At 33.9% G+C, this 22,844-nt stretch overlaps 1 pseudogene across 1 annotated transcript; it reads left to right on the forward strand.

The window, feature by feature from the left end:
- The first annotated feature begins 375 nt into the window (after positions 1-375).
- LOC145627046 (cytochrome P450 CYP72A219-like) lies at positions 376-9,715 on the forward strand (annotated as a pseudogene). The gene is made up of 5 exons (XR_014111292.1): positions 376-659; positions 2,279-2,496; positions 7,480-7,724; positions 8,176-8,560; positions 8,641-9,715. The product of XR_014111292.1 is annotated as a cytochrome P450 CYP72A219-like (transcript).
- The last annotated feature ends 13,129 nt before the right edge of the window (positions 9,716-22,844 follow it).

Below are 22,844 nucleotides of genomic sequence, written 5' to 3' on the forward strand. Positions count from 1 at the left end.
TTGAAACATTTTATATCTTAAAAATTATACTTTAAAGTTTCAAAAAATATGAAACGGAAGTAGTATATAATATTTTTTTGATTAACATCGGTTAACAAAACTATATTTCTCGTCCAAAAAAAAATAAAATTGTTATGTTCGAGAGATTTGAGATTCCGAACCTATAATGACAAATTCCTGGAATCGCCACTGGGTACTATATATCTTTATTGCCATATATCTCATACTCTTTTTTTCCCTTCATTTATCTTGTCTATTGAAACTAAGAGTTTTTATTCCTTTATTGCTTTCAGATTAGGATAAATACACAAGAGTTAGGGCAGTCTTCTTTACAATACTAAATCCGACTTTGATTTCGGAAAGTATTAAGCATATATGGAAGTGACAAGCATGTCTATAGAAATTTCTTTGGTATGTATTGTATTAGTGAGTGTGTCATGGTGTGTGTTAAATTGGGTATGGTTTAGGCCAAAAAAGATTAGAGAGATTGCTTAGGAATCAAGGGTTTAAAGGTAATTCTTATAGGTTGTTGCATGGAGATACCAAGGATAGAGCTACTATGACTATTGAAGCCAGATCAAAGCCTCCTTTGCCTGATTCGTCCAATGACTATATTCCACGTGCCCTCCCATTCTTCTATCAAACTCTGAACAAATATGGTATGTTGTCTCTTAAAAATAACTTCCTGGCCGTTTCACAAATATTGCAACAATTATCATACATATTCGCAACAATTCCTTATTAGCACATGTTTTCTCTATTTTATTTTATGAAAATTTGTGCTCCTTCCCATGTTGCAATATTTGTGAAAAAGAGAAAGCATTATTTTAATTGATTTTTAAAATTCATTTTATGCTCTCATATAATCGTGTGTGTTTTAAATTCTTATGATTTTATCATGTTTGTTCAAAATGAGCAAATGGATATTATTTATTTTGCATACATAAATCAGTAAGGTTGTTTCGTTCATTTTCTTGATTTTTCTTATCTGCACAAAATGAATTATTTTGTCAAATTATGAGAACAAATTGTTGCTCATATGTGAAAAGTAAATGAGCAATACTGATTTGCTCTGCATGAATGATTAAATCGAATAAACAACAACAATTGTACCTTGCCATGCTTGTACCTTACCATGCTAATTAACATTTACAATTTAAAATATTATAAAGGGTAATAAGCTTTTTTAAATTTTTTAATTTTTATATATATACTCCCTCTATTTTTTTTAAACAATACTATATCATACTTCCTCTTTTCTTTTTAACTTGACCTGTTTCTTTTATCACGCTTGTCAATGCACAAATTTAACCATCAATAATTTTGATACTCTACAAGTAAAAATTATATATTGTGATAGTTTTTCTTTAGACGATTCTAACAAGATCCTACATCAATATGTTTTTCTTTACCTATAACTAGTTTTGTGTCCGTGCGAAGCCCGGGTTATTTATTGAATTTAAAGATAAAATTTTTAATCTATACGTCAAATTTTAAGATATACCATTGGTACAAAATTAGTTTATTGATGTGCTTTGTGACGATTTGCTATCTAGTAGGCATGTAATGACTAATACTAATATTGGTGGAAATGTTCGATTTAGTACATAGAAAATAAACAAATAATAAATTAAATAAGATAAATGTTCAAAGCCCGTTGAGTTGACCCGAACCCAAAACTTTGGGTAAGGGTTGAACATTTCTTGACTCGTAACCTAAAGTGACCCAATCCGAGATGACTCATGACTCAGCCCTAATTGACAGGTCTATGTAGTAATAAAATTCTATAAGTTGTGAAGTATAGTATTTTAACCGATTAGTATATATTATAAATAGATGTTTTACACTTTAACCTAATTCCTTCGCTCCAAAAAAAAATATTATTACATAAAAAATTAAATTTACATGATAATTTTTAAGAATTATAATCTAATAATCTTTTTGAATAAAATTATAATTCAATTTGTATCTCATAAATTTTGATCTTTTATCGAAAATAAAATTCTAAACTTAAAATTTTATCCTAAAATTCTATTTTTTTTAATCATAAGAAGTCTATTTAAATTGCTCCAACGTGGCGCGATACTTGGCGAAAAGTTAAAATGCCAAGTGTCGCAATGTCGTGAGCTGGCTAAAAGTTTACTTTTATATATTAGTTATATGATTTACAAAAGACGGTCAAAGGTGGGTTGGTGAATTGCGCAAAAGTCAAAGCGGGTCAAGTAAAAAAGAACGGAGGAAGTATAAAACATTACTCCGTATTTTTTAATGTGTGTAGGTAGAAGATGTTTTGTATGGAATGGACCAGTACCCTTGGTGACGATTGCAGAACCAGAGTTGATAAGAGAAGTATTCATGAAGATACACGAGTTTCAGAAGCAAAAGACAAACCCTTTTTTAGAGAAGGTTGCCTCTGGCTTACTTATGTTAGAGGGGCGATTTTGGGCTACTCGGAGGAAGCTTCTTACTCCTGCTTTCCACATGGACAAGCTCAAGGTTATACCTATACATACTTCATTCTTATATATTTACTTCCTTTTTGTATAAGATTTCAACTGCTACTTAATTCCTTAAGGAAATAATCTAGAAATTAATTATATTGTGGAAGTTAAAACTTAAAGAGTGCGAATTAAAAGGGCATGTATATATAGGGTTGTACAGAGTGCAGTTTAGCCCGCACCAAACCGCAATTTTGCGGTTTGGTGCGGTTTGCGGTTTGAAAATTGCGGTGCGGTTTTTCAAAATGACCAAACCGCGGTTTGCAGTTTGGTGCGGTTTCCAAAATTATTGAGACCAAACTGCACCGCAAACCGCACTTTAATGCAGTTTGCGATTTTTATACTATATTTTCATTAAAATTATATAAAAGAACTAAAAAATATGAGCTAATTTTTTACTATTAGTTAATTAAAGGTTAATAAAAAGAGTTTAATATTTAAATTATCAAATAATAATTATAATTTTTTTTTGAATAGAAATAATAATTATAATTTAAAATAAAAGTTTTGTTTTAAAAACAATAATTACAATTTTAATAAAATACGATTAAAACTACAAACCGCACCGCACGAAACCGCACCGATGCGGTTTGGTGCATTTTTTTTTTAAAAGTGCGGTTTGTTAAAAATTACAAACCGCACTTTTACGGTTTGGTGCGGTTTATGATCCAAACCGCATCAAACCGGACCGCGAACATCCCTATGTATATATCAATAGATAGAAGTGAATAATAGCAAAGAACAGCTTTCTATTTATATTGCTAATCCAACTTTAAAGTCAATAAGGCCGGTTATTGACATATTGTTGTCAATTTGTCATTGTAAAGTTGGCTGTGCTTTCTCGACTAGTGTACGACATTGTGCAATGGAAACAATATCCAACTTTAAAATGAAAAGATTCTGAAATAGGCAAAATATTTTGGACATGACTTGTAAAGACTGAATACATCAGGGTACTGTGTCTATGTATAAGGAATAACAGGAGTACTCCCTCCGTCTTTTATAATAAATAGTTTATTATAGTCAAATTTATGTTTCAAATTGATAGTGTCATTTATTTTTTTTCAACTATTAATATAAATTTTTACTTAAATTCTTTCTAATTTACAACAATATTTGTGCTAATTTATTTTCTCCATGTAAATTAAACATTTTTCATATATATTTTTATTACTCTCTCTCTCTACTTTTTAACACACCCTGTGTAAATTTACCTTTTCAATGTATTTTTACTACTCATTTAAGTTTCTTAATTCCCGTGAAATATCACCATAAAGGATTATCAATAAGGGACGGAGGAGTATTGTATATAGAAAAAAATAATTTTTTTTTTCTAGAATACTAATTAAGGGACGGTTAAACAAGCACACACGCCAATGAAATACTTTAACTTGAAATGTATATGATTAAATATTAATGAAAAACATGAAAATGTTGATCTAATGAAATTTTATATTGACTAATATCAACTTCAGTTTTGTTAAGTGTTACTTACTTGCATTTTACGAGGTCTCTAAGGCACTATTTAAACCATTAATTTCTAATGTTTTCTCATATATATATACAAAGTTAGACAACATGGTCAGAATTTTACAAGTTTGACCCATGGTGAATAATAATAGATGGGTAGAACTCAGAGAAACAAATGTAGTAAAAATAATAATCTCTTCATTTTTAAATACTTGCTTTACTTTTCTTTTGCGGACATTTTTAAATACTTGGTCCATTTCCTTGGAATACTTTTATAATATTTAATTCATTTATCTGAACTAGTGGGACCCAATTTTATTACTTTTATTACATTCTCTCTCCTCCACTTTACCTTCCACTAACCCCACTATATCTATATTTTATTACTATCTCCAATCTGATCAATAATTATAATAAAACAGAGGACGCTCAATCTAAAACTGACACATGTTGCTCTTACAATGAAAATTTTCCCACCTAATTACATTATACTATTTATGGTAATTCTAAAGTTTATTGCAATATATTAATATGCAATCTAAATGAATCTTTTTAGTTTCTAATAATCACTCATCGATTTTATTAAATTGATCCTTAATAAATTATGTAACTAAATATGGTATTAATATGCAATCTAAAAGAATATTTTTAGTTACTAATATTCACTGGTCGATTTTATTAAATTGGTACTTAATATTGTAGGCTACATTATACAACTAAATATGGTATTAGAAACAATAACAATATTTTATATCATATAAAAAGATAGCATATAGTTTAGTTATCAAAATAAGGCATTTGAGCTATACATATAGATTGTGAATAGTGATCTTATTAAATTAATAGCAAATTATATATGCTAAATGTAAACAAGTATCATTATGTGTATTTTGCCAACTTTTGATTTTAGTAAAAAAATTTACAGCATGTTAATTATTTGATTTGTCTAATATTTTATTTTGCCAATTTTAGATTTGAATTTAATAGTAATAATATTCATGAAAAATAGTACATATGTTAATTGTTTAAAGTTTCATCTAAACGAGATAGATATATGAGTCTTAATATATAGTAGATAGATAAGTCCCACAAAATATTAAACAAAAGATCCACTAACTTTAAGATTTAAGTTTCATTTAAATAAAAATGATAAATAGAAGCATTATAATTGCTCATGTTATAATGTAGCCTCTAATTCTACTCTCCAAGCATTATTACCTGATTTAAAATTTTGTAACCACATTATAGGATGAAAAGAGAGATTTATTATATTGATTAAACCACAAGAATACAGAGGGGCCACATAATAATATTAGAAATGATAATGTGTCAGATTTGGGTCGGCTTTAACAAGACTTAGACCCAGATTTTTGGAGGTTCTTCCAGATGCGACTTGGATCCACTGGGTCTACATAAAATTAGTCTTAGACAAAGATATGAAAGGTTTAGGGAGTCTCAAGCCTAAAATGGTTTAATATTGATTTTTTAATAACTTATATTTTTTATATATATATTATAACTATCATATTACTTGTGTGACTATACATACAAATATTTTAAATAATTTTGCTACATATGTATATCAAAGAAACTTCATATAAATAAATAAAAAAAAAAGTACATCGAAAAACATACTACTAATCATACGACAATCGACTTGATGAGAGTAGGAGCTAGGAGCCGTTTGATCGATTTGGAGCCCCTTGGAGAAGTGGTAACTATAGTTTGGAGTTACGTTCTTTAGGTTTTTTTTCATCTAATTCTTAGATTAGATACCTTATGATTTATGTAATTTTTGATAAAAAAAATAAAAATAATGTGTATAGGTCGAATCTAAGTCGGGTTTTGGGTTTAAACTTTCAAACCCGGACCCATTGCACGTAGATTCAAATTTTACCCAGATCCAATTAAGACCCATACCCTAAAATATGAGTCGGGTCTAATGGGGGTCTAGCTCGGGTCTTAAACCCATTGCCATCCCTATGTAATATAAGATAATATATAGGGGTTTTCTAAGCTATGCCCCCAAACTTCTTCGATTTCTAAGCTGTGCCCATGCTTTTTCAAACGTCTAATTTGTGTCCTCAACCTCACTAATTTTTATTATCAATAACCTTTAACGTTAACAATAACTTTTTTTTTATTATTTTATTTTCTGATGTTTTAAATTTTTTTAAAGTGTTAAACCAATTAGAATGGGACGCGTGTCAAATTAATAACGCCACGATACCATTGTTGATAAAATAACATAACTTTCATTAACGGATATGGATGTTAAAGGGTAATATTGATAAAAAAGATCGTGAGGTGGAGGACACAATTTATAACTTTGAAAAAGCATGAGTACAACATAGAAACTGCATAATAACTTGGGGGGCATAGCTTAGAAAAACCCTAAAATATATGAATGGGCATGACTTGCATGAGTCATTCATATTTAAAAGGTAAAATATGTTAAGGCCATAAATTCTTTTATATTGCTAAATTAAATTTTGACATTATATTAAAATTATGATAAGCAATATCATGATACACGTTACACATTATTGTAAATGAATAATCAAATAAAGTAAAAAAAATATCACTATTATGCATTAAGCTAACTTTGGTTTCAATCTTGTGAAATTTAATATTTGAACTATCAAAACCATGCAATAGCATGGGTACTATACTAGTTTATCCTAAAACTCGGCGCATGGAGAAATGGAGCAAGTATTTTAAAACGCAGGGAGTATATTTCATGGTTTTTTTTTTTTAACATTATCATAAAACAACGGTCAAATTTAGTTACAAAATAGTGAAAAAATCAAGCATGTCAACTATTTAGAAAAAGAGGAAGTATTCAACATAAATTTGGTGTGAGATTGCTTTTTATTTTTATTTTCTAGTTTGTTGTAAATTTGATATACAACTTTTTTAGTTTGATATTGATGTAAATAAAGAGTTTCTAATGAAAACATGTGGTACACAATATAGATATGTCAAAATTTGACTCAATCGATCTAATCCAAAACTTACCTACAAGAATTTCAATTCACATTTTAATTTGCATGGACACAATAATTTAGCATTACTCAAGTTTAAAATTGGACCCAACTTGACCTGACCTCACCGAACTTGGCTCGAACGTTTGAATTGACATCTCTGGATAAGCGTTTGTTGGTTACACATATGTAAATGTAACACAAAATTAAAGTTTCTTATTTCTATATTTCAAGTTACTGAGACCTTATCTCAACCCTCATGGTTTTTTTTACCCAATATTTGCGGGTCAGAAACTTTTGAAAGTAAGGGGCCGGGGGAAGTGTAAAGAATCATCATCTTTAATTGTCTTTAATAGGGATTGAACCCTCAACCTCAAGATTTGGAAGGTGCAATCTTTCCCACTACTTCACTAGACTAAGCTTAGGTAGATAACCTTTTTGCATACATAAGTAAATATTTTCACAAGAAATGTATTATTATGTGTCATACGTGTTAAATATTATTCTTGTTTTGGTATATTTTGCAGTTTATGCTTCCAGCATTATGGGAAAGCTCCAATGCTATGGTTAAAGAGTGGGAAGAAATGACATCGAAGACAGGTTCATGTGAAATAGAGGTGTTGTCATATTTGAATAAACTATCTGCTGATCTTATTTCTAGAGTTGCGTTTGGAAGTAGTTACGAGGAAGGGAAGCGAATATTCGAGCTATTAACCGAACAAATACAAACTGTACTTTCGGTTTTAAATGCAGTTTATATCCCTGGATGGAGGTGATTTAGAGAACAACTTTACATTTTCAACATATTAATATATATATATTGAAGAAATTTTGGTACATATATATAATTCTAACTTGCATCAAATTTGGAGGAAAAATTCAATACAAGTAGAATTTTGGAGGGAAAACTTTCTCACAAAATTATGCCAAATGTCAAAAAGTTAAAAAAAAAAATGTGCCAAGTGGGTTGGAATTATTTTTATCTTTATTTTTGTGATGAACTTGACTTAATAATTTACAGAAATTTATATGTTTTATTAAACTTTTATCTAATAAGCTCAAGTCTTACCTTAAAATGTGAAAATGTATTAATCTATGCTATGTTAAATGTATGTTTTAAAACCATTGTTTTAAAAATAATAAAAAAAAATAACAATTGTCTCATAACCAAGATCATGTAATCAAAAGAGTATTTAATTGGAATTGTTCATTTTGTGGTGTAGGTTTATCCCAACCAAGGCAAACAAAAGAATAGTGGATGCTGATAAGGAAATTCGCACTCTACTAAAAGGTGTTATTGATAAGAGGAAGAAGGCAATAAAAGAAGGAGCAAAACCAAAGGATGACTTGTTAGGATTGTTATTGGAGTCCCAACTTCATGACAATGGACATAATAACAAAAAACACATTGAGTTGAGTATTGAAGAGGTGATTAATGAAAGTAAGTTGTTCTACTTAGCTGGCCAAGGTACCACTTCATCGTTATTAGTGTGGACACTAATTATACTTGGAAAGTATCAAGAATGGCAAGCTCGAGCACGAGAAGAGATCTTAAACACATTTGGGAACCACATCCCTGATTTTCAAGGATTGAATCATCTAAAGACGGTAAGTCTGTAATGAAATGATTGTTATATTATCTTAATAAATCATAGTTTAGATTTTTATCCATTGTTTTATCTTTTTAGGTACACATGGTACTACAAGAGGTTCTTCGATTGTATTCCCCGGTTATTGAAATCAATCATACAGTTACTGAAAACATTAGGGTAGGAGATATCTTCTTACCTGCAGGATTGGTAGTCAATCTTCCAATAGCTTTTATCCAACAAGATGAGAAGTTGTGGGGTGATGATGCTAAGGATTTTAACCCATCAAGATTTAGTGAAGGCATTTCTAAGGCAACAAATGGGAATATGTCATTTTTCTCATTTGGTTGGGGGCCAAGAATATGTCTTGGATCGAATTTTGCTATGATCGAAGCAAAAATTACATTGGCCTTAATTCTACAACGATTCTCTTTCGAGCTTTCACCATCTTATGCTCATGCTCCAACCGCCAATGGAGCTCTTACACCACAATTCGACGCACCAATCATATTCCATAGATTATTGGACAAATAATTTATGTCAATTTATTTATAAGTTATAGCCATAATAGTACTGTAGTAAAATATAAATTCATGGTTGTAATTTTTATTTTTACGTCGATTTAATTTGTAATTAGTCATTTGCTTAAAATTTCCTTTCTTTTCTTTCTTTATTTTTCATGCAAAAAGTATGTATGCTTTAGTTAAACATACCTGTGCAAAACAAAGATTGAAAGATAAATAGAACCCAGGAAATACATACTAGAGAGTGAGATTGGAGGTAGATGAAGCGTGTGCTTTTTATTACTTCCTCTATTTCTTATTAGATCCATTACTATTGACATTGCGGGCTCCTAAAGTCCTAAGTAATTTTTGGAGTACATAGAGATAGAGAGAAAAAATAAGGAGGATCCATGTGTGATATTTTTAAAAAAAAAAGATATAGAGCGATCGAATTAATTGACTAAAATGGATACTGATGCATTTAAATTGAAGCTTTCATACATAGAAAGTGACATATAAAATAAAAAATAGAGGAAATATATAATTAGAGCCGTTAAAAACTGACCTGACCAACCCAATCAATCCAATCTCACGCGAAATTACTCGATTCGGATCCTATCTTGCATGGACACAGTAAAATAATATAACATTACAATATTGAAATGCATATAGTTGACCTGATCGAACCCGACCCGACCTATCCAAACAAGACCTAGTAAACTAAATTGTCACCTCTATAAATATTATATTTGGAGTATTTTTCCTTTGCGGTCAATGTTAAAGTTGTCATTTCAAACTATATTAAATTAATAGGCCGGGGTTTATTTAAGATAGGGTAAATAAGAGAATAAATAGAATTGCTAAATGTTGTTGAATTAAGTGAGAATGTTGTTGAAAGTAAATGAATAAGATTGAGATTATTGAATTTTTCATTGTTTGGACCAAATAGTAACACAGTTTGGTTCGCTTTATTTGAAAACTCCCAAATCGAATTAATATGGTTTGGGCTATATATCAAATTAAATTGTAAACCAAACTTTCATTCTTATTTGTAAAGTAATTGTTACTCCTTCCATCCCAAAAATTTCGACCATTTTTGCCTAATTTTAGTCTCAAAATGATCAATTCATTTGCATTAAAATACCCACCAATTTACAATAATTTTTGTGCGAAATTAGCTTCCCCATATAAATTTTTGTTTTTTCATGTATTTAGATATTTTATCTCTCTACTTTTTTTACAAACCCCATGTAAATTTATCTTTTCATTATGTTTTTATTTCTTTTTATTTAAGTTTCTTAATAACCGCAAAATCAACCCAAAAGGATCGAAGTTTTGGTGACGGAGGGATTACAAAGTAATAAGTTCTTACACAGTATAAATTTAGAGAATACTATAAAATTTGAAAACATTGTTTTGCAAATCAAATTGAAATAAAACTGCTAATTAAAAAGGTGTAGCAATCTACAGAGTAAGGACTCTACTAAATCGACACTTTATAGGCTAAGCCAACCAGCTCTACGGGTTAACGCTTGAGAATAGAGGGGAAAGGTAAGGGGATTCTCATACTTCCAAACAAATGTAATTGGCGGGGCTCAAACTCGTGACCTCAAAATAACAATACTCGTAAGTCTTGGGATGGGACTAAGTGAGTACTTAACGAATAATACAAAGTATATCTTAGATCCAACAAAGATAACATTTTAGTCAACAAGTACAATGAGTTAATGACACACCACTTTGAGTGGCCCATCCCTAGAAAGAGAAACAGATGAGAGAGAATTGTAGTCGTTCTTTTAAAATTGGTATGAGCACTACTCTTATTATATTGTAGAAGCTACGTTCGTTTTTAATAGTCTTCTTAAGGCGCATGCCTATAATATTTCAAAAGTATATATAGTATGGGATAATTTTCTTATTATTACTATTTTCCAGGAAATTAAAGGGCCAGTGCCTGTGGAAAATTCATCTACTTTGATGGAAGACGTCAAGGAGTTGATTCGAAATTTTACGTATGTTGATTTTAGCCACATTTATAGGGAGGGTAATAGAGAAGCAAACTATGTTGCTTTTTTGGGCCATTTTATGCAAGCTCACCAAGATATCGATCCGTTCATAGTGTAGACATATACTTTTGGCATCCTGTCCCGATAGGAAGTGCTATGATGATAAATAAAACCATCTTTATGTTGGATCAACGTGAAGAATGCTTATGGACAATTGATTTAATCACAAGAATGCAAAATGACTAGCCTAATCAAAAACAAAATGAATTAAGGTCCAAAATAACTAAGCCCGATCATAATTAGGCTTAAGCTTGAGGTTCAAACCTAATTATGAAGGATTTAGAGGCGCCTAGGTTAAAAATCAATGCTGCCGCAAAGATATCCGTGTGCATCTCAATGAGCCGCGCTTGTCTAGTGCTTGCAACTTAATCAGTTGCGCGTGACACCTAGATGTAGGGAATAATTTCAAGCTTCTAAATCCCACTAGCTTAAACCCCACTGTGATCATACACTAAAGTACGGTGGCGTCCAAAAGGGAAGAAGATAGAGCAAAAGAGTCGCCAACAAGTTTTTTAGGAACTTGTAAACCATTCACGAGGTGAAGGTTACACCCCTTAACGATCAAAGAGATCGTCAACTCCAAAAGGTCATGAACCAAATAAGGGTTCGGGGATGAAGGTACAAATCCAACCTAAAAGAGATTGAACTTGCCCTAATAATAGGCCTCTACTTTATTCTGATCGTATTCATGTGCGCTTTCTGACTCACATGCAATCATTAGGATTAATCCTAAACCTGTTTATCTATGTTGGTTGAATTTAATGCACAAATAAACTATTATTGACGATCACTTGAATTTATAATCATAATTAACCCTAACAAGATTATTAAATATCTTATTAAGCGTGATTACAAGTACCAAATTCCCTTTAAACATGCAATAAAGGCGTGATCAAGCAATAACAATAAATAGAAACAAGAAACATAATAAATTATCAATATAATAATTATAACAATTATAATCATATTCATGTTAATATTAAAACATAATAATAGCAAGATCCTAGGCATGATACTAACAAGATTAATAACAAACCCTAGCATGTCGCTAAGCAATAAAAATCAAATCTTTAACCCTAACATGATACTAACATGAATAAATATTAGGAAGAACATAAGAAGCAACATAACAATCATATTTGATATTAAAATTACCCTAGACATGATACTAGGAATATCATAATAACAATGTAAACATGATTTCTACATCATAACATCAATAAAAAAAACCATTAAAGCACTTACTTTGATGCCTCGTACCTTTTTCTAATAAAAAAATACACACGTTAGTAACTTCAAGGAAAATAGTAAACAAACAATTAAATCAAATACTTGAAATAGAGATTTGGGACAAAACCCTCATAAATTAAACCTTTCACGTCTAGGGCGAAGGCAACTTCGAATATGGCTAGGTGTTTCTAAGTCTTGCGGATGCGGAATTTTGTATTTGAAAAGCAAGTTTAGAAAAGTGAAAGAGGGAAAGAGATGAATGAATGCGAATGAAAACTTGTGAATGAGGAGAATTGGTGAACGATAGATGTAGATGATGAATTGATGAATGAAAACGGAGTTTTTAATACGATATTTATAGAGAAAATCAGCCAAAAGGATAAAATAAACAAAACAGAGTCTGACGCACAGAAAACAGAGCTGGCGCCACCCTTAGCTAACTGGCGCCAGGCACCAACACTAGCGCCAGGTGCCAATGGCTAGCTCCAGGCGCCAGGCGTGGTTCCAGACGCCAAGGCCTGGGGTTAGGCGACAAGCCTGTTTCCAACGCGTTTTCGAAAATCAGATAAATTTACCGTACTGGAGGATAAAATCATATAATTTTCTCGAAAATGCTTTTTGATTTTAATTAAAACTCTGAAAAGTCAAAAGTCAATTTATCAATGCTAATTGAATTAGGATTGAAAAGAACCTTCTAGAAAATTCTAGAAGACTAAAACCATTCCTAATTGTATTAGGAATGATAAATCATATTAGGCCCTCCCCAAGATCATTGGGCCGTATATAAAGCTCAAACCGGGCCCAGTTTGGTAAATTGGCCATAATTTCCTCAATATTCATCGGAATTGGGCTTATAATATATCGTTCGAAAGGTCTTTGCAAGCCCCATCCAACTACACTACTATTGGACTCATATAATGGACCAACCAAACTGGATTGGCTGAAAAATAAGTTTTCAAAAACAGAGAGAAGAGAAAAGAAATTAAAACTTTCCGCAACACTAGACTTTCCACACTTTCATTTAATTCGATTATGATTCGACGTGAAAGGTATACTCATCACCGGGTTTGGTTTTGGGGAGACACAAATGGGTGTCTATAGAAGCCCCCACTTTGACTGAGTTTAGAGAAACGCAAGTTTTGAAAACAAAAGTCAAAGTAGTGATAGGGACGGAGGATGATTCAGAACGTTCTGCGATCCTGAATCACTCTTGTAACGCCGATACCTGCAAACTAGCGTTAGTTAAACAGATAAAAGAGTTAAGAAACGCGTATCTTGCACCGTCGAGCACACGTCTCTGAAAGTAACCGATTGTTTTGATGACCTCCTGCAAGCTAGAGAATGCCATCCCGCTTGAAAACTGCTACGCCTGTAACTGCTTCCAAATTTGGAAGATTGCTTCGCCTGAAACGATCCTCCTCCGCTATGATAATATTCCACGTCCAAGGGAATACCATCGAAGATTGCTTCTCTTGAAACAATCCTCAGTTGCATTGATAATATTCCACGTCCAAGGGAATACTATCGAAGATTGCTTCTCTTGAAACAATCTCCATCCGCATTAATAATATTCCGTGTCCAAGGGAATACTATCGAAGATTGCTTCTCTTGAAACAATCTCCATCCGCATTGATAATATTCCGCGTCCAAGGGAATACTATCGAAGATTGCTTCTCTTGAAACAATCCTCAGTTGTTTGTGACAACCCTCCACAATCTAGGGAACGCCATCTTGCTGTTTGTTTTGACGATCTTCCGCAATCTAGGGAACGTCGTCAATCAACGTTGCTACATCTCGAGCCTTTTCTTGAGTCATAGTGACAACCTTTCCAATCATAGCAAAAAGTCGTCGAAGACCGCCTCATCATGAACCGCTCTTCTCATATCTTGGTGACAACCTCCACAATCTTAGCAAACGCCGTCAAAGACCGCCCATCTCGTGCTATCTTCTCAAATCTTGGGTGACAACTTCCACAATCTTAGCGAATGCCGTCGAAGACCGCCCATCTCGTGCTATCTTCTCAAATCTTGGGTGACAACCTCCACAATCTTAGCGAATGCCGTCGAAGACCGCCCATCTCGTTCTATCTTCTCAAATCTTAGGTGACAACCTCCACAATCTTAGCGAATGCCGTCGAAAATAACTTTACTTGAAGTCATCCTCAGTTGTTGCGATAATATTCCGAAGAAAATTACCGAAGACCAACACTTGTCGATCTTTAAAGCTCGCTCGAACTTTGCTTCCGCTATGCCTGTTCGTCGGCACTTTTGTTTCTTTGAACCTATACGTCGGTGCCTTTTCTGCTTTTGAGCCAATGCTTAGGCGCTTTAAGCTAAGTGAGACGATCTTTCATCAGGTCGATCACTTATTTGCTGTTGTAATCAAACCGACTACTTAATCATGTCAAATTCTCATAGGGGCTAACTGGCATACCAAGGAACCCGAAATCGCTGTATGAAGTCGAAATCACCTTTTGGAGAGGCTTCGAGCTCTGTCGCTGCTGAAATATCTCTGGCGCCAAGAATTGACTCTGTCGCCGAACGTTGTGATAGGGTCTTCCCTGCTCTGCTACACCTGTATTTATTTTGACTATAGAACTTTGCCAATCTTTTCAATTATCTTAGGGTTGACCTAAGATTTAATGTTGCTTGACTCATCGACTTGACACGAATCAAGGTATAAGCTTGACTCGATAATTGACTTACTCGAGGTTGACTCGACTCGAAGTAAAATGACACGTGTGACTCGTGACCCGTGTGTGCATAGTGTTGACTCAATGTGACTCAAAGATGAAAAAAACAAAAAATTTCCGTCATTTTTGTGGAGGGTACCGACTTTCTCCCGAAAAAGAAAGACGTGAAAAGAAGAATCGAAGTTTGAAGATGCATGTTGAATGAGCTTGGTCAAATGTTGTTTGATACTATCTCTCAAGGTGCATGGATTAACCCATCCTAGGCTATCTCAACGGTTGACTCAATGATGAAAGCATTTAGGTAACTTAGGCATAGAGGCTAAGCACTTCGTACTTCGTGATGCAATGATGAGTGATGTTGATATGACAAGGCATGCTTCAACGTTGTGTTAAGATTCCATGACAAAGGGTTCCTAAGGGAAGGTATATTTGGTCATGTATATGTGCAGTGTGTGAAAGTGACACTAAAGTTAGGTTGCAAAGGCTAAGTGTGTGGAGAAAATATTATTGAAAAGAGTCCAATGGTGGTGACTCATAGGCTAGGTAAGCTAATGATGTAGGGATCAAGCCCCCAAGTCTAGCTCTAAATGAATAGGGATGAGCATAGGGAATCCCTTGATATAATCATGGTGTGAGTGTGTGAATGTGAATATGAATGCATGTTTATTACGGCCGCACCTCGATGTGAGATTGCCTACGTATCCGTTAGGAATCAGGCCGAACGTAGCTCTAGCCAAACCTCGCACAAGTGTGTGTATACCTCAAAAATGTCTTTTTAAGGGTTGTAACGTGGTTAGGCTAAAGGTTTGAAAGAAGAAGGGGATAAAGGCTCAAGACCCTAGATAAGCCCCCAAGGTGTGCAACCTCGCTTTCGAATCTTTATATTTTTATGCTTGAGTTTCTACTCTTTTTTAGCTTTTTTCGCTTTAGCATTTATTTTATTTTTATAAGTGTGGGCAATTCCGATCATGCGGTCTATCACTCACTTGGCATTCATGTTTCTCAGGCACGGTACCGAGCACTCGATAAGAGACGCAATATGAGACGTGCTCATATCAAAGATATTTTCATATCAAAGACATTGGAACACTTGCCCTTTTGTACACTTTTATTTATTTTTTACTTATTTTTTTGCTATTTTAATCTTTTGAATTCACTCAAGCCTTTGAGATTGCATAAGTTCACACCATCCCATCCCAAGGTTAGGTAGATGTAGGTTGAAAAAGAGAGGTCTATCGTTAGACGAGGCTCAAAGTGGCTTATGAGAAAAGGATGTATATTTGAAAGGTGAAAGGAGATATGATGTGGCTACAAAGGGGTGCCTTAAATCATTGGTATACCTTGTGCTTAATTCGACATGTTTTTTTTTTTTTTTTTTTTTTTTTTTTTTTTTTTTTTAAATGGTGCAATGCAATGCGATGATCATATGCAAGGAAATAAATGCTCATTTTATTAAAAAGGGAAAAGGAAAAAAAAAACTACAAAATTAATCTAAAGGAAAAGACAAGGTGCCTATGCTAGACTTATTGGGGAAAGGAAAAAAAATGAAAAAGAAATAGAAAAAAAGAGGTCATGAAATCTTGTCGTTGCAACTCGCCTCTGTCTTGTGTTGTTCGCTTCATCATCACCCAGTCTTCTCGCTAGCTAGAGGCAATGGGATCTTGTTTGCTTCTATGAGATCTTGAATGAGGTTTTGAAACCTGTAGCATTCATCAGTAGTATGACCGCGCCCTCGATGGTACTTGCAATAGGAGTTTGGATTCCATCTCGAAGATCGATTTTCTGGTGTTGGATCCTCGGTAGGGCCAATAGGTTTGATTAATCCTCGATCATAGAGAAGATCGAAAGCGGCATCGTAGGTCATTCCAATGGGTGTGAACTCTCGCCTGGGTTTCCTTTTAGATCCTTGATTGTCCATGGCTAAAACTTCACTGAGATTAAAGGTACTAACATTGTTACTAGAGTGGGCGTTTTCGGAAGAAGAAGGATTGTCGTTCTTCTTTCCTTTCCAGCCACCGTGGTTAGTATTGTTAGTAGCTTTTTGCTTTGCGAGGTCATCTTCGATTTCAATTCCGATGTCATAAACGGCCTTGAAAGTATTCAAGTTGTGTTGATATTTTAAGTGCTTTGAATACTTTTCTTGGAGATTCTTGATAAACATCCTCACAGACTCCTTTTCGGTGGGGACCTCAATCATCTTGGCGGAAGTTTCCCTCCATTTATTAAAGAAAGAAGTAAAACCTTCATTCTCTTTTTGTCTTAGCATCTCAAGTTGTCTATGATCAGTTTCAACTTGAATATTGCACTTGTACCTATCAACGAAAGCGTTCACTATCGATTCCCAAGTAGAGGTTTTCTCCTTTTCAAGGGAGAAGAACCATTGTTGGCAAACGGTTTCAAGAGATAGTGGGAACAGAGAGGGGAAAGCCTTCTTATCGATACCCTTAATGTTCATTATAGTTTCGAAAGCTCTTAGATGGAAGTAAGGGTTATCTGTTGCCTTGAATTTAGGGATGTTAGTGGCGTTGAACTTATGTGGAAGAAGTTCCTTGTCCCACTACTAGAAAATGGCTTAATACCGACGGAATTTTTACGACGGACCTATTTTTCCGTCGCAAACTTTAATTTCAGCGACGGAATTAAGTTTTTGCTAAAATGCGTCGGAAAATGTGAATTGCGACGGAAATTCCCTCGCAAAATTTGCGACGGAATTTATTTCTGTCGGAAAATTAATTTTGCGACATTTTGCTACGGAATTTTCCGTCGAAAAATATTTACCAACAGAAATAAATTCCGTCGCAAATATTTGAACTAGAAATTAGGTTGTAAACCAGAAAGAACCAGGGAAAAAAAACACGGGGGAAGAGAGAGAAAGAAAGAAAGAAAGAAAGGGAGAAAGAGAGAGAAAGAAAGAGAAAGAGAAGAGGACGCGCCTCCGCCTGACCGCCGCCGTCGCCTCAGCCTGAGCGCGCCTCCGCCTGACCACTGCTGCTGCCGCTGTTCTCCCCGACAATAAGCCGGTGTTAGGTTTTTGTTTTTTTTTTTTTTTTTTAAATTCGCAAAAGGCCTCACTAACCACCGGGGCTTGTGAACAGCCACCACCGGCTTGTAGCAGCCGCCGTCACACCTACCCGGCCGGCGGCATTCCAAGAATTCCGGCTGCAGCGCCAGTGAGGTATTTTTATAATTTTTTTTTTTTATGTTTTAATTTTTTTTTTATTTAACCCTAACACCCCTTTTGTTTCAGGTGGCTCCACCGTTCCGCCTCCTACCAGAACCACCACCACCTTCATCCTCCCGCTGGTAAAAACTCTGAACATAATTTGACTTTTTTTTTTCATTTTTTTTAAATAAATATTGACATTTTACACCTTAAATAATGTTTAATTGTTAATATTTGTAGGATTTGTATCTTTGCCTTGCTTTGAATCTCAATAAAAAGTGCAGATCTATAGGTTCGTGACATTCTAATTTCTAAAATTGTTATTTTAGTTTATACTTGGCATGTTAGTGACTTAGATAAATGTTAGTTTGGTTTGATTTGGTTTTATTATAATAAATAATAATGGTTGATATGTTAGTTAAGTTTAATTTGGTTTGGCATTTTTATAATAATGTAAGACATGACATGTAAATTTTGTTTGGTTTAGTATAATAATGTATGACATGATATGTTAGTTTAGGTTGATATTTTATTATAAAAATGTACCACATGATATGTTAGTTTACATTGATTTAGTTTATTATAATAATGTATGTTAGTTTAGTTTAATTTATTATTATTTAATAATGTATGTTAGTTTTGTTTAGTTTAATATAATGTATGTTAGTTTAATTTGATGCATGTTAGTTAATTTAGTAAAAAATATTTGTTTTATATAATTTTAAATGTAATGATTACTATATAATTGTTTATATCAATTTAATTATGATTATCATATATTTGGTTTACTTATAAAGATTGTGTTATGTAATTTGCTTGGCATATTTTTAAATGAGCGTGTTATATTTATTTGATATATTTATGAATGAATCATTTGCATCATCATTTGCCTAGATACCCGTTCAAGGCATACTCATTAGGATTATGTCTTGGATAGTCCCCGGTTGGGACTGTCCTTGGACGTTTATTCTCACTTAGGTGGTGAATGTATGCCTTGTTATTGATTCTAGGGAATATCCTGGCTAATCATTTCTCTACAATGTTCTCTGGGTACATATGACGGGTTATCTAATAGCCTACATCGTGTACTTGGAGAACATAAGGGAAATGCTGCCGGATTTTCCATAGAATTGATAACCTGGCATACATTCGCTAGTGAGATTAAAGAAGTCTTTTTGTATCTACATGTAGGGTGTGTGGTAGCGACCGATACAAAAAGGCTTAAAATGACTTGATTTTGAGGATATGGAACCATAAACTTATAAGTTTTCTACTTTTATGTGATTTCAAGTCATAAAATCTTATATATATGTAAATATGGGATGGTTTGAGAAAGAATGAGTTTAAAAGTTAAGAAATAAAGAAAATAGGCATGTAAGTACCCATTTTGGCTTGAAATGACTTGATTTTGAGGATATGGACCCAAAAACTTAAGAAAATTGCTTCTTTTATGTGATTTCAAGTCATAAACTCTTATAAATATGTAAATATGGGATGGTTTGAGAAAGAATGAGTTCAAAAGTTAAGAAATAAAGAAAATAGGCATGTAAGAACCCATTTTGGCTTGAAATGGGTTGATGTTGAGGATATGGACCCAAAAACTTATAAAATTGATACTTTTATGTGATTTCAAGTCATAAACTCTTATAAATATGTAAATTTGGGATGGTTTGAGAAAGAATGAGTTTAAAAGTTAAGAAATAAAGAAAATAGGCATGTAAGTACCCATTTTGGCTTGAAATGGCTTCATTTTGAGGATATGGACCCAAAAACTTATAAATTTGCTACTTTTATGTGATTTCAAGTCATAAACTCTTATAAATATGTAAATATGGGATGTTTTGAGGAAGAATGAGTTTAAAAGTTAAGAAATAAAGAAAATAGGCATGTAAGTACCCATTTTGGCTTGAAATGGCTTCATTTTGAGGATATGGACCCAAAAACTTATAAATTTGCTACTTTTATGTGATTTCAAGTCTTCACTTATATGTTTATTTGCTTTACTTGTATTTTATGTTGTTGGTTAATTGTTTAAACTATATATTATTGTGTAATGTCTTTCTTGTAGGAGAACTACCAGAAGAATGTTGAAGAAGCCACCACTCAAGGGATTAAAAAGAGTCCTAATGAGTTGTTTTGGGAGAGTGTGGGTGGTCGCAACAAGAAGGGTCGAGTGAGGGGACTTGGCCAAAGTGAAGAGCTGTACTTTGGCAACCGGACGGGTCGAGGTTCTAGGTCTTCACAACAGTACACATCGTCTGTTGTTAGTCAGATGCAGAGATGGACCATAGGGTGGAGGCTCTTCGTAGTGAGATACGCAATGAACACCGGAGTGAAATACCAAGTGAACTTCGGAGTGAAATGGAAGTTGAGATGCAAGCTCAAATTCAAGCTGAAGTAGCCCAAATGGAAAGGAGAGCCGAGGAGAGGTGGAATGACTTCATGAGACGATTTGGCAACGACACCTGTTCCACCATTCAGCCTCAGCGACGAGACCCTAGGTATGACCCGGGTAGTGGAGGAGCAAGCCAGGGTACCCCTGCAGTTTTTTAGCCTAGCTTAGGTTTATGTAGTACGGACAAGTAGTTAATTAGAATTTATGTAGCATTTGATGATTTTCCCGCTTTTGTAGAATTACTATATATTATGTAGCTTTTGGATATGTTTAACTTCAGAATAGCTTTTGCGGAAATATATATATTTATATTTCCGAAATTGGTTTATGATTTTAATTTTCACAGGTATTAGGTGCAGGAACATAGGTTATTAATGCTGGACAACTAGAATTTTGGCTTTAAGGAATTATATTATGCGACGGAAATAATTAATATTTAGTTTGTCGGAACTGATTTGCGACGGAAAAATGAAGAATATTCCGTCGCTGACACAATCCTTAACGACGGAAACTTCCCTCGCAAAAGTTAAAAGTTTGCGAGGGATTTAAATTCCGTCGCAATTAATATTTTAGCGAGGGAATTTTCTGTCGCAGTTAATATTTTTGCAAGGGAATTTTCCATCGCAATTAATATTTTAGCAAGGGAATTTTCCGTCGCAAATAATATTTCAGCAAGGGATTTTTCCGTCGCAAATAATATTTTAGCAAGGGAATTTTCCGTCGCAAATTACCGACGAAAAACAATTCCGTCGCAAATATTGAACTTTAGCGAGGGATTTTTCCGTCGTAAGTTATTATTCAACGACGGATTTTTCCGTCGTAAATCTGCGACGGATAATACTTGAAAGTCAGATTTTCTTGCGACGGATGATATTCCGTCGGTATTTCCGTCGTAAAAGACATTTGCGACGGAATTTCCCTCGGAAATTCTTTTTTTTCCTACGAAAGGTTTTGGGACGGACCGTTACGACGGAATTCCGTCGGAAATGCTATTTGCGACGGAATTTGGCCTTTTTGCAAGGGAAAATTTCCGTCGCTATTTAACCTTTTTCTTGTAGTGTCCAGCGAGACCCCTTGTGCACTCATGCCCTGAAATTTATAATCGCTAGATAGCTTCCTCAAACTTTCTTGCATGAGGTTCATTTGTTGTTGCTTCACGGGATCATCGACCTTGAGGGTGAGAAGCTTCAGTGTCTCAGTCACGGTAACCAATTGGTTCCTAAGCTCATTAACTTCTTCTTGAGTTGCCATTATCCTTTAAGCCTTCCTCTTTTGACGAATCGGTTTATCAAAAAGTGAAACTTGAATAAAGAGGTTGTCCTTGATTAATCACCCTTCTCTCCTCGACCAAGTACTGTGGAAAAGGAATTTGGGGATATTTATTGTTAATTATTTGACTCAAAATTCATTCAACATGCAATGGATGGAGGAAGTGAAGGAAGATTGGAATAGAATGTGAAAAAAGAAAAAGATGATAGAGGTGGAGGGATATGAAGAATTAGGAATAGAATGTACCCCCAACTCAAATGACGGAAAAGACCGACTCATGCATGAACCTAAGACATGGTCATGGTGATGTGTACTCAAAGTGTGTGCTAAGACTAGTGAGTGTAGGTGACATGTTAAGACTCGTGTCATGACCATGTGGCTATACTATGTGACTAGACTCAACTAAGTTAAGACTTCACGTATATGCATTAAACTTGACAGACTGTGGTATTTTAGTCATAACTTTTGATCTGTGACTCTGATTTGGATGAAACCAACTCCAAATTAAAGATAAAACTCGGGGCTACAGATCCATAGGTTTTACGACTCGTACTTCTTTCTAGAACCCCGGCTATGATCAAAACAAGTTGACGTTTGTGCAGTATACGGGAATAAAAATCCGGGTTGACTTAAAGGAACTATGACTCGATTTTATGTTTATTTACTAGCTCAAATTAATTAATTAATTAATTAAACAAAGTCCTTTAGTAATTAATTAGTTTATTTAGTCTTAACACAAGTCAAACAAACGGTTAGGAAAAATCACATGGAGTATGCACAACAAATAATGCACAATTAGTCAAGTAGGCACAATATGATGCAATGAGTTCGCAACCTAACCATGGCTCTAGTTCTCTAAAGTTCAGGATATGGTTTAGTCAATAGAGGGTCCATGGTTAATTGTCCGGATGCACCACGCGGAAGCCTAACCGTGAAGGGTTGGCGCGAGTGGATGGGACACCACGAGCCTAGAAAAAACTCGCTT

The sequence above is a fragment of the Chenopodium album genome, chromosome 4 (assembly GCF_948465745.1).
Source record: "Chenopodium album chromosome 4, dcCheAlbu1.1, whole genome shotgun sequence".
Lineage (NCBI taxonomy): Eukaryota > Viridiplantae > Streptophyta > Magnoliopsida > Caryophyllales > Amaranthaceae > Chenopodium > Chenopodium album.